This window comes from Aquarana catesbeiana, linkage group LG02 (assembly GCF_042186555.1).
Source record: "Aquarana catesbeiana isolate 2022-GZ linkage group LG02, ASM4218655v1, whole genome shotgun sequence".
In the NCBI taxonomy this organism is placed as follows: Eukaryota; Metazoa; Chordata; class Amphibia; order Anura; family Ranidae; genus Aquarana; species Aquarana catesbeiana.
The window spans coordinates 777,655,267-777,668,853 of NC_133325.1; positions in this window are offsets into that span (position 1 = coordinate 777,655,267).

Below are 13,587 nucleotides of genomic sequence, written 5' to 3' on the forward strand. Positions count from 1 at the left end.
CTGTAATGCACACAGTGATCTGGGACAGTCATCTGAGGAGGCATGTAATGCACACAGTGCTCTGGACGTCATCTGAGGAGGCATGTAATGCATACAGTGCTCTGGAAGTCATCTGAGGAGGCCTGTAATGCACACAGTGCTCTGGGACGGTCATCTGAGGAGGCCTGTAATGCACACAGTGCTCTGGGACGGTCATGAGGAGGCCTGTAATGCACACAGTGCTCTGGACGGTCATCTGAGGAAGCATGTAATGCACACAGTGCAGTGGACGGTCATCTGAGGAAGCATATAATGCACACAGTGCTGTGGACGGTCATTTGAGGAGGCCTGTAATGCGCACAGTGTTCTGGGACGGTCATCTGAGGAGGCCTGTAATACGCACAGTGCTCTGGACGGTCATCTGAGGAGGCCTGTAATACGCACAGTGCTCTGGACGGTCATCTGAGGAGGCCTGTAATGCACAGTGCTCTGGGACGGTCATCTGAGGAGGCCTGTAATGCTGCACAGTGGTAAGCATGCCACACCACTGGGCACGCTACGCTCGCTACCTTGCTTGCTGGGAGGGGAAGCACTTACTGACTTTACAGGCACAGCTCAGAGGAAACCAGAAGCTCACCTGTGTAAACGCCCCTCCCTCACATTTTCGTTACGTTTTCATTCGTTGATGAAAATAAGTATTGATTTTTGTCAGTTTTTGTCAACTAACAAAAATGTGGGGTAATTAGGATGAAAATATTTTTTCGTCAATGAAATTAACACTGGTGCGCAGAAAAGCAAAGGTAAAAGAAATGTTTGTTTATTTAAAAACGATCCTTTGTTCTGAGGTTTATGTGCAGGCCCGGACTGGCCATAGGGCACAATGGGCATTTGATTGCTGTGATTACCTCTGATTGGCTATCACAGTGATCATTCACTCTGTAGCCTGCCCCTGTGTTGTTTCTCCTTAGTGAAGAAAAAAAATCAATAAAGATCACTGGTAGGTGCTGCAGCAAAGGTTAAAATACCCCTAGTAGCAGAGAGGCGAGTCTTACCTTGGCTCTTTCGTGCAAAGTAGTGGCTCGGTTCTCCAGCAGACCCACATCTCCTCTCCTCCTTAAATCTAAAATTTAGTCTGCTTATATTTTGCCTCCCTTGGTTCCTCTTACAATAAGCACTGCTTTCTCCGCCATTAGAGATTTCTCACCTCCTACCAGTACAGCTCCCCCAGTACAAAACTCCCCCCCCAGTACATATCTCTTCCCAGTACAAAGTTCTCTCCCCCACCAGTATAGCTCCACACTAGTGTAGATCCTCCCCAGTACTGATCCCCTCTCTCCCAACACAGATAGCCTCCCCTAGTACTGATCCCCCCCACCACCACAACCAGTACAGTTTTCCACACCAGTACAGATATCCCTCCCACACACCAGTACAGCCCACTCCAGTACAGATATACCCCCCTCCCCAGTGTAGCTAGCCCACTTCCACAAAATCCATTTCCCAGACCCGGCATGTCAGAGTGGGTGGAAGTCCTCCCTCAGCTGTGTCATGTGACTGGAGTCGCGAAGGAGCTAAGGAGGACCTACCTCACTCTAAACTGCCACTGCCGGTCTCTGAAGTCTGACAAGGAGAAGCAGCTGCAGTGCCTCTAGTGTGCAGCGACGTTAGTACAACGTGCTGCACTGTGGACACACCGGGGGGGAAGGGGGATGTTTGGAATCCCATATCCCCCACTTATCTATGCCCCTATGGGTGTCCTTCAGCCAGGGAGAGAGGGCGGGCTTTAACTGACTTGGCTGCAGCTTCTAATGCACATTGTGAGAAGCTCACAGTCTGCAGTGAAATCAGAGTAAGCCATTTCAGTACAGGAGAGGAGATAGGTCAACTTTAATAACTGAAAACGCCTTTTCAATAAAAATTCAGCATTGCTTTCCATGCTAACTCACAGTGGTGTACTTACCCTGGGCAAACCTGAAACAATATGCGCTATGTGCTGTTTATATATTTTTTCTGTACCGGCCTCGCATTGTGCCTAAAACAATGGAAGATCAGCTTCTAGCACATGAGGTATGAGATGGTAAACGCACTTCGTTCTGGAATGTTTCGTCTTCCTTCCCATTGTGAGATTCTTCTAACGCTGGAAGCTGCCGAAGGCACAATAGATGTACGGCGTGTCAGCAACACAAAAGGCCTGAAATCAAAGGCTTGTTTCTGAATGCTGCAGTACTAGGAAGAACTGGCGCTCAAGGACACAGAGACCCGGAATGTATCTTCCTCTAAACACCGCTCTGTAAAATCGCAACTTTCTGTATCACGTTAAAGGAGAACGCTTCAAACAGCTTAACTACGGTAGTTACAGATCAGCCGCCGCAGCTTTACTGCGGCAGGTTGGCTCTCCTGCGCGAATCGCCATCATTGTACATTGGGCAATCTGTGGGCGCGCGTGCGCCCATTCGCTAGCAGGGGTACCAACCAGCGGGTCTGCCGGCCACCCGCGATCGCTCCAGAGACAGGCAGAATGGGGATTTGTCAGTGTAAACAAACAGATCCCCGTTCTGTCAGGGGAGTAGAGTGAGATCTGCTGTTCCTAGTTATTAGGAACAGTGATCTCTCTCCTCCTCCAGTCAGCCCAGCCCCCATACAGTTTGAAGCACCTCCCTAGGGAACACAGTTAACCCCTTGATCACCCACTAGTGTTAACCCCTTCCATGCCAGTGACATTTATACAGTAATCAGTGGCTATTTTTAGCTCTGATCTCTTTATAAATGTCAATGGTCCCCAAAAAAGTGCCAAAAGTGTCTAATCTGTCTGCCCCAATGTTGCAGTCCTGCTAAAAATCGCTGATCACCGCCATTACTAGTAAAAAAATAAATAATAATAAAAATGCCATAAATCTATCCCCTATTTTTGTTTAAATGGACAGACTGAGCGGACTTTACCGGTACCAGTGAAGGACTATCAAGCGCAATAATACTAAATATCTTTATTACAAAATTCTTAAAGAATGTTTACACATTCAGAATAAAATCAAAATTAAATGGCTCTGACCAATTTGACCACTTGGTTAGTTATACAATAAATCTCTGTTACTATTAGGTCAAGAGGTCGACGCGTTTCACGTTTGTGCTTCCTCAGGACCTTTTTCCATGACAATAGACAGAGAGCCTATTCAAGAAAAAGAAAAGAACATCATATTTTGATTAGACAAGAAATGCAGCATATCAAATTGTACAGACTATCCCTATGTATACATATATACAGAGAGGTAGAATATGCGTAGAGGGCCACTTACATGTAAAGAAGAGCCCTCAAAAAAATGGTGTGCCAGGTGTCATCCAGAAGCAACCTGATAACCGATGTCTTCAAAAATGGAAAATATATATATATATATATATATATATATATATATATATATATATATAGGAATATTCTGTACAATTTAATATGCCAGCCTTATCTTTGTGGAGCCTACCTAGGACCCCCTCCCTCAACTAACAGGCGCAGTCAGCCTTCTACTGAGAGAGGTATTACAACCAAATTTCTAGGGTACTGTATTCTTATCTATGCTACACAGTTTGTTTTGCAGGTGAACTTTTCTCATACTCTGGTTTTGTGCTGTCACCTAGTGCCCAAGTGTGGAATCTGTTTCTAAGCATCCCTGTTTCTGAGGTGGCTTCATTGACTGGTATTCTTTGTTCAATACTATTGCATACCTTCCAGCCATTCTATCTGTATTGTCAACTCACCCTGTGTTCATTCAGCAAACATCAAGTTACTCTTCGCTGTTTGCCCGATCATTCGGCTGATACCATTACATAACTTCAAAACAGCGGTCTCCAGACTGTGGCCCTGGGGCCAGATTCGGCCCTTTGCTTGACTTTATTTGGCCCTTGGGGCACCATTTCTGTCACTTTCACCAACAATAGGGCATAATTCCTGCCACTGACACCAACAATGGGGCACTGTTCCTCCCACTGACACCATCAAAAGGGCACAATTCCTCCCACTGACACCATCAAAAGCACTTTTCCTCCCACTGACACCAATGATGAAGCACAAGTCCCTCAATGACATGAATGATGGGACACAACTTCTTTCATTTACACCAATGATGGGATGTAATTCCTTCCATTGATACCAATGACAGGCCACTATTCCTCCCACTAACACCAACGATGGGGCGCTATTCCACCCACTGACACCAACAAAATGGTACAATTCCCCCAACTGACACCAATGATGGGGCAGAAATCTTTCCATTGACACCAACGATGGAGCACTATTCCTCCAATTGACACTATTCCTTCCACTGACATTAACGATGAGGCACTACCGTGTTTCCCCGAAAGTAAGACAGTGTCTTACTTTCTTTTTATCCCTAAAAGCCCCACTATGTCTTACTTTCGGGGTATGTCTTATATTGGGAAAAAATTGTCGAATTTTTTGTTTTAACCATAAAATTAACATTTATTAACAACCTGAACAGTATTGTATTCACCACAAAACAGGTTAATAAAAGGAAGTGCCAAGAATGTCTTGTTACAACATTGCATAACAATTTTTTTTTTATTCTTTATTGCAATATGTGTTTTTTTTGTTTTTTTTTTAATCAGCCCTGTTGGGGGGCTTTGGTGAGATATCAGGGGTCTTAACAGACCTCTGATATCTCCCCCTTGAGACAGAGAAAGAGACAGAGGATAGAGATTCCCCAGTCCCTTTCTCTGCAGCGTCAGCTGCACTGAGAATGAAAGGAGAGAAGACAGCGGCTTCTCTCCATTCATAAACTAACACATTGTAATCACAAGAGATTACAATGTTTCAGTTATGTGAATGGACAGAGTCAGCTGACTCTGTCTATTCACAAAGGAAGGAGGGGGAGGACGGAGGAACGGAGGGGGAGAACGGAGGGGGACAGAGAAGGAGGGGGGAACGGAGGGGACAGCGGGGAGGCACAGAGGAGGAAAGCGGAACGGAGGGGGAGAACGGAGGGGGACAGAGAAGGAGGGGGGAACGGAGGGGACCCGCACCCCCAGCCCCACTCTTTGTACCGCACGTCACTGGAGGCAAATCCCCCCGTGTTTCCCCGAAAGTAAGACATATGTCTTACTTTCGGGGTACGGCTTATATTAGCTGACCCCTCTGAAACTCCCGATACGTCTTACAATCGGGGGTGTCTTACTATCGGGGAAACACGGTAGTTTTCCCACTGACACCAAAGATAGGGCATTGTTTACTCCCACTGGACACCAGGACATTTTCTACTCCCACTGTCCCTAGTCTGGTCCCCCTGTCTGAAGGACAGTAAACTGTCCCTTTGTTTAGAAAGCTTGGAGACCCCTGCTTTAGAGCATTAACCAAAGCTATGTTTACATTTTGATTAGATTTGGGAAGGGTTTAAACAGTACCAGCACAGTGTCGTGCAGTGCCCAAGGAAAGCATCCAGATCTGCAACCCCTTTTCCCACTGTTAATTCATGCTGTAGAATGGGTGTACCACCCTGCATCTATTCTTTGACCCCTTGCTTCTCTGCGCCCAGGGCAGTTTCCCCTCTCCTGTCCAACCCCTGTCCCGGCCCTGGGCTTAAACCTCTGCCAGTTTTGCTATTGCTGTCTTTGTCCCTGCAGACCATACAAGAAATTCAGGAACGTTTCCTAAATGGATATACTGAGAAAAAAATAGACAAAAATACCAACAATGGTTCTGTCCTCTTTCGCTCACTATAGAAAAAGCAAGATTTGGGAGTGTGAAACTTTAAAACAAAAATTAACCTTGACCCCTCTTCCCAATTTTCAGCCTCCCATCCCCCTTACAGCCCCCTGATCATGCAGCCCCTTCCCCCAAATATTTTTTTAAGCCCAACTTTAGAAAAATGAAAGATTCCACCCTTACATTAACACCACCTCCCCCCCCCACACACACACACTGCAGGGGTTAATTGCTCATTTCTTCACGCTGACCCCATTCACACTCCAACCTCCTCATTGCACCATACAAGGTTGATGTCCCTGTATGGTAGATGATGGCCCTAGGCTCCGTCCACAGACCAGAACTTTAGGCGGAGGAGGAAGGTGTCAGTCAGGTAAGTGAAACAGCCTCTTCAATTCTTACCAATACAAGACAATAGCAAGAACTGACAGCTCTGCCACCTTGTATCCCTTATTAGACAAGATAAGATCCCATGCCGGTGCCCCGCTCTAAGCCTCTGCAAGCCGTTCATATAAGAAGTAATCAAAAGAGCCGGAAACTCGGAAGGTACAGTCCAATCTTCTTTATTCAAAATATGGTGAAGGGGTAAAAATTCTGGGAATAAATGCGTTGACGCGTTTCAGCCTGAAACGCGTCAACGCATTCTTGGAATGTTTACCCCTTCATCCTCATTTGAATGAATAAGATTGGACTGTACCTTTCCGAGTTGCCGGCTCTTTTGGTTACTTACCAATACAACCTTGCAATGGGGATGGGGGTGCACCACTGTGAGGTTGGATTTTTTTTATTCCTGAAGTTGGGAGTTAATTTTTAATACATACTTTTTTTTCCCAACAGCCTTCGGTTCAGTCTGATGACATCGGAGATCTTCTTTATGTTCCAACAGTGGTGGGCGGGACCTAAATGATGCATAGAATGCGCTCACAGGAAGTGGGCTGAATGGCTCTTGGCAGAAGAGAACTGGCACTGAATGCAGTCTGCAGTGGACCTGAATGATGCATAGTTTGCGCTCAAGTAGACATTGCACCGCTATCTCATGTGTGGTCCAGGGCTCCAGATGACATGGGGGTGGGTCCACGACACCCTGGGTTTACAGGAGGGTGGCTGAATGGCTCTTGGCAGAAGAGGACTGCCACTGAATTCAGTCTGCAGTGGACCTGAATGATGCATAGATTGTGCTCACTGCTCAAGTAGACATTGTGCCACCATCCTATGTGCTGTCTAGGGCTCCAGATGACACAGGGGTGGGTCCATGGCGCCCCTGGTTTACAGGAAGGTGGCTGAATGGCTCTTGGCAGAAGAGGACTGGCATTGAATGCAGTCTGCAGTGGACCTGAATGATGCATAGTTTGCATTCAAGTAAACATTGCACTGCTATCTTATGTGAGGTCCAGGGCTCCAGATGACATGGGGGTGGGTCCATGACACCATGGGTTTACAGGAAGGTGGCTGAATGACTCTTGGCAGAAGAGGACTGCCACTGAATGCAGTCTGCTGTGGACCTGAATGATGCATAGATTGTGCTCAAGTAGACATTGTGCAACCATCCTATGTGCTGTCTAGGGCTCCAGATGACACAGGGGTCGGTCCATGGCGCCCTTGGTTTACAGGAAGGTGGCTGAATGGCTCTTGGCAGAAGAGGACTGGCACTGATTGCAGTCTGCAGTGGACCTGAATAATGCATAGAGTGCGCTCAACTAGACTTTGTCCTGCTATCTCATGTGAGGACCAGGGTTCCAGATGACATAGGGGCAGGTCAATGACGCCCTGGGCTCACAGGAAGTGGGCTAAATGACTCTGGGCAGAAGAGGACTGGCACTGATTGCAGTCTGCAGTGGGCCTGAATGATGCATAGTTTTCACTCAAGTAGACATTGCGCCACTATCTCCTGTGGGGTCCAGGGCTCCAGATGACAAGGGAGCGGGTCCAAGACTTCCTGGGTTTACAGGATGTGGGCTGAATGACTCTGGGCAGAAGAGGACTGGCACTGATTGCAGTCTGCAGTGGACATGAATGATGCATAGATTGCATTGAAGTAGACATTGTGCCACTATCTCATGTGGGGTCCAGGGCTCCAGATGAAACGGAGGCGGGTCCATGATGTCCTGGGTTTACAGGAAGTGAACTGAATGACTCTTGGGAGAAGAGGACTGGCACTTAATGCAGTCTGCAGTAGACAACACCAGATAGTAGGAGAGTATTGCAGCGAGAGGGTCATTTCAGACCGTACAGGGCTATTGTTTTGTAAAAAAAGATCAAACTAGAGTCGGGATTTAAGAGTTGTTCAATGCTATATAAACTGCTGCCGCATTTACTGTACAATAATAGCCGTTATAGATCTTTGCATTCTGTACTGTCAACTTTTTTTCCTCGTTCTTACTTTATCCAACATTTATAAAGAGCTTAGCTTATAAACAAACACCATTAAATAGATCTCACCACTCAACAAAAAATCACATCTTTCCCCTGACTCAACAAAGCAGGTACACGGCAAGGAAAATGAGATTTGGGCAGCGAAGCATCTCATTCTTAGTTATAAGCAACTTTATCGCAGGATTAACATTCTATATCCTTGTCTGCTGCCACCCTGCACAACATCTGAATGAGCTAGCACCGCGTTCATTGTGTCGGCCGTGGCTTCAATTACATTAGCAAGTGAAGTGAGAGAAGTTATGGAGTTATCACGGGTGAAATAGAATACGATTCTTATTGCTTTGTTCTGTTGCATGCATTTGTATATTTATATATGCAATTACATTTGCAACTGGAAATCGTGAGCGCACAGATTAGTTAGAGATGAGGAAACACCGGAGCAGGGTCACATGCATACCTCCCAACTTTCTTAGATAAGAAAACTAAAGGGAAAACTTTTTAACACAAAGTATGTGCCATGTGGATACTCAAACACGAATTGGTTAAAGTGGTTGTAATGTAAACCTCAGACATGAAGCACGAACAAAGCATATCCCTCTATAGTGTGTACTTGTCTCATTCCAGAGAACTAAGTGCCATTTCTGTCTGTTCCTATTAGCATGAATCATTTCTGACAAGTTTTCCTGACTCCAAGGGCGAGTTCAGAGGGTGGTGATAAATGGGGAGTACTCGGAATGGTCAGGGGTGGGTAGTGGGGTTCCCCGGGTTCTGTGCTGGGACCAATCCTATTTATTTTGTTCATAAACGACCTGGAGGATGGGATTCAGTTCAATCTTTTTTATTTGCGGGCGATACTAAGCTAAGCAGGGCAATAACTTCTCTGCAGGATGTGGAAACCTTGCAAAAAGATCTGAACAGATTAATGGGGTGGGCGACTACATGGCAAATGAGGTTCAATGTAAAAAAATGTAAAATAATGCATTTGGGTGGCAAAAATATGAATGCAATCTATACACTGGGGGGGGGGAGAACCTCTGGGGGAATCTAGGATGGAAAAGGACCTGGGGGTTCTAGTAGATGATAGGCTCAGCAATGCTAAGCTGCTGCTAACAAAGCAAACAGAATATTGGCATGCATTAAAAAGGGGATCAATTCCAGACATAAAACGATAATTCTCCAGCTCTACAAGACTCTGGTCCGGCCGCACCTAGAGTATGCTGTCCAGTTCTGGGCACCAGTCCTCAGGAAGGATGTACTGGAAATGGAGCGAGTACAAAGAAGGGCAACAAAGCTAATAAAGGGTCTGGAGGATATTAGTTATGAGGAAAGGTTGTGAGCACTGAACTTATTCTCTCTGGAGAAGAGACGCTTGAGAGGGGATATGATTTCAATATACAAATACCGTACTGGTGACCCTACAATAGGGATAAAACGTTTTCGGGGAAGGGAGTTTAACAAGACTTGTGGCTACTCATTAAAATGATAAGAAAAGAGGTTTAACCATAAACTACGTAGAGGGTTCTTTACTGTAAGAACGGCAAGGATGTGGAATTCCCTTCCACAGGCGGTGGTCTCAGCGGGGGGGGGAGCATCGATAGTTTCAAGAAACTATTAGATAAGCACCTGAAGGACCACAACATACAGGGATATACAATGTAATACTGACACATAATCACAGACATAGGTTGGACTTGATGGACTTGTGTCTTTTTTCCACCTCACCTTCTATGTAACTATGTAAAACGTGACAGGTGTTTATTATTTTTTATTATATAAAAGGAAAACTTTTTTTTTTTTTTGTAAAGCTATATTTTCTACTTTCTATAGAAAAAAGAGAGGGGATTTTGGGACTTTAAATGAGGCCCAATAGGTACCTCCATCCCTATATCGATTACAAAAGAGGGGAGTTGGGACTTTAAATGAAGCAGTTGAACTGCGGAGGTAAGGGTAAAAATGTTTAATTCATATCAAATATAATGAAAAAAATAATTTCATATATATACATGTAGGCACAAGGCATAAGCATGATGATATAAGAGTACACATAAATAAGGATAAATACATAATGATCAAATGATGATGTATATAACAGCAATATAACCTGCAACTGCCGGAAGCGGCATGCCCGGCACCTGTATTGGTATTCGCATGGTATAGATACAAATGTATTAAATTCATGTTGATAATGTCATCAAGGCGTAATAAATATTTATATCTATATAGTATAGCTCGACGCGTTTCGTGGATGATTTCTCTCCACTCATCAGGAGCAGATGCGACAAATACCTGTAACGTATACAAATGTGATAAATCACACTCTAAATAGAGAGGAGTAAAAAAAAAATCATATTTGGAGTTGGCCAAGCACACTCACCAACCCCGGAGACGAATGCAACATGAGGCGAGCGGCACACGGTGGGCCAGAGACAAAAGCCACACCACGGGAGCCGAGGCGGCGTGATATACATAGACAGCATCGGGTGATGTTGGGGTGCCTGGGTGTAGGGAAAGTCTCCATGAGGCAATAGTGCTGGTGTGCAAATCAGCAAACAGGGGTGTCTGGAAAAAACAAATATGATAAAAAATTGGTATATAAAAATATACATCCAATTAGTCATCATAAAGGTGGTAGTGCAGAGGAGTGATAGGTTGACATTGTGACATAGATATGTGTGATGGACTATCCTGTGTCAGAGAGATGACTGACAGTGACCTAACTAGGTGTAAGCATAGAGACTAGGCATGTGCAATTCGTTTCGTTCCGAATTCGTTTTCTTAACGAATTTCGACAAATTCGTTAATTCGGGAATATCCGAATTAACGAAAACCCGTTTAACGAATTTTTTCCGAATATTCGTAAATTCGATAAAATTGGACATTCGTAAATTCGGGCATTCGTACATTAGTAAATTAGTGAATTCGTAAATTTGTAAATTCGAAAATTCGGAAATCTGAAATAATAGTTAACTAATAATAACTTAACTATTAGTAATTACTAGTAACTTTTAAATTATAGGGATTGTAATTTCCTAATTTCCAAATTTTAAAATTTGTCTGTTAGTGAACGTAACACATACAAATATATCCGAAGTTATGAATGATCCGGAAAAACGTAATAGAACGTAATGAATTAATAATAATAACTAACAATAATAATTATAACAACGTTTTGTTATTATTATTTGTTATTAATTTGTTCCGTTCCATTTGTTTAGATGCAGCATTCGTTTTGGATAATTCGTAACTTCGGATAAATTCGTATTTGTTACGTTCACTGACAGTCAAATTTGAAAGGAAATTACAATACCTATAATTTAATACTTAGTTACTATTTCAGATTTTTGAATTTTCGGGTTTTTGGATTTTCAAACTTCGAATTTACAAATTTCCGAATTTTCTAATTTACAAATGTACGATTTTACGAATTTACGAATGTACGAATTTACAAATGTACAAATTTAAAAATGTACGAATGAACGAATGTTCGAATTTACAAATGTACGAATTTACAAATTTACAAATTTAAAAATGTACGAATGTTCGAATTTACGAATGTACGAATGAACGCATTTACGCATTTACGAATGAACGAATTTACGAATCGCGATCATAACGAATGACCCGAAAAACGAAAAAAATAATAAACTAATGAAACGAAAATGAACGAATTTTTTGGCTGTGCACATGTCTAATAGAGACTGATGCATGGTGATGAAATAGTAATAAAGTGAAATGAAGATATGTGTAACCAAAACTGTGTGAAAAAATGATGGGAACCAAAGTGAACCTAGACCTGAGGACACTTACCCGATTGCTGCAAACCATGCAACATCAAGCAACAAACAGCTGGTGTGCAGGAACCCCAGGCCGAGACCAGCCAGGTGGACAGACGGCCCCGACTGGGAGATTGGTATATGCACGCCGCCAACGCCACGTGCGTGAGCCTAAGAGGGGGGGAGGGGTGTCCGCACATGAGCCAATTCGCTCAGTGATTGGCGCCAAATCTCTCACGCAGTTGGTGCTCTCAACGTCAGTGCGATGACGTCAGAGCCGACGTAAAGCAAAAGACGTAAGGACCGTGGCGCCGATGCGCGAAGGGGCGTCCACCCGATCTCCCGGACACGGAAGTGTACAGGGAGGAGGACCCACGAGGCGCATCGCGGCTCCCGTACTGCGGGACAACCCCCAGCATCACCAACATGCTCGATGCCCCAAGGTGCAAAACACCGCCAGAGCGGTGGGTGTGCGTGATGGTAAAAAAATATATAAAGGTCACATATAAATGTAGAACCAATGCCGGGAATGCCATATATTGCTGTTGTTAATAGATATAAGAAATACATATACCGCTATACATAGTATATTCCTAGCTATCCCAGATGTGCAGATCCCATACAGAAAGTGCAAACATCTGGGAATAGACCTCACACGTGGATAGCAGGGGAACACTGCTATACCAACTATTCAACTGCTTCCATCCCTGTACATCTGTAGAAAAAAGAGAGGGGATTTTGGGACTTTAAATGAGGCCCGATAGGTACCTCCATCCCTATATCGATTACAAAAGAGGGGAGTTGGGACTATTTTCTACTTTCTGTTATAAAACATATCCAATTAAATCAAATTTCTTCATCAATTTAGGCCAAAATGCATTCTGCTACATGTCTTTGGTAAAAAAAAAAAAAAAATCCCAATAGGCGTATATTAATTGGTTTGTGTGAAAGTTATAGCGTCTACAAACTATGGGATATACTTTATACTGGAATTTACGCAGCTACAGTGCCATGCAAAAGTATTCACCCCCCTTGGCTTTTTTTGTGTTTTGTTGCCTCACAACCTGGAATTAACATGGATTGTTTGAGGATTTGCATCATTTAATTTACAGAACATGCCCACAACTTTGAAGATGTTTTTTTTTTTTAATGTGAAGCAAACAACAAATAGAACAAAATAACAGAAAAATTCAATGTGCATAACTATTCACCCCCCTAAAGTCAATACTTTGTAGAGCCACCTTTTGCGGCTATCACAGCTCCAAGTCTCTTTGGATAAGTCTCTATGAGCTTGCCACACCTTAACACTGGGATTTTTGCCCATTCCTCCTTGCAAAACTGCTCCAGCTCCTTCAAGTTGGATGGTTTGCGCTTGTGAACAGCAATCTTTAAGTCTGACCACAGAATTTCTATTGGATTGAGGTCTGGACTTTGACTAGGCCATTCCAACACATTTACATGTTTCCCCTTAAACCACTCAAGTGTTCCTTTAGCAGTGTGTTTGGGGTCATTGTCCTGCTGGAAGGTGAACCTCCATCCTAGCCTCAAATCACACACAGAGTGGTACAGGTTTTGCTCAAGAATATCCCTGTATTTAGCACCATCCATCTTTCCCTCAACTCTGACCAGTTTCCCAGTCCCGACTGATGAAAAACATCCCCACAGCATGATGCTGCCACCACCATGTTTCACATTGGGGATGGTGTTCTTTGGGTGATGTGATGTGTTGGGTTTGCGCCAGGCATAGCGTTTTCT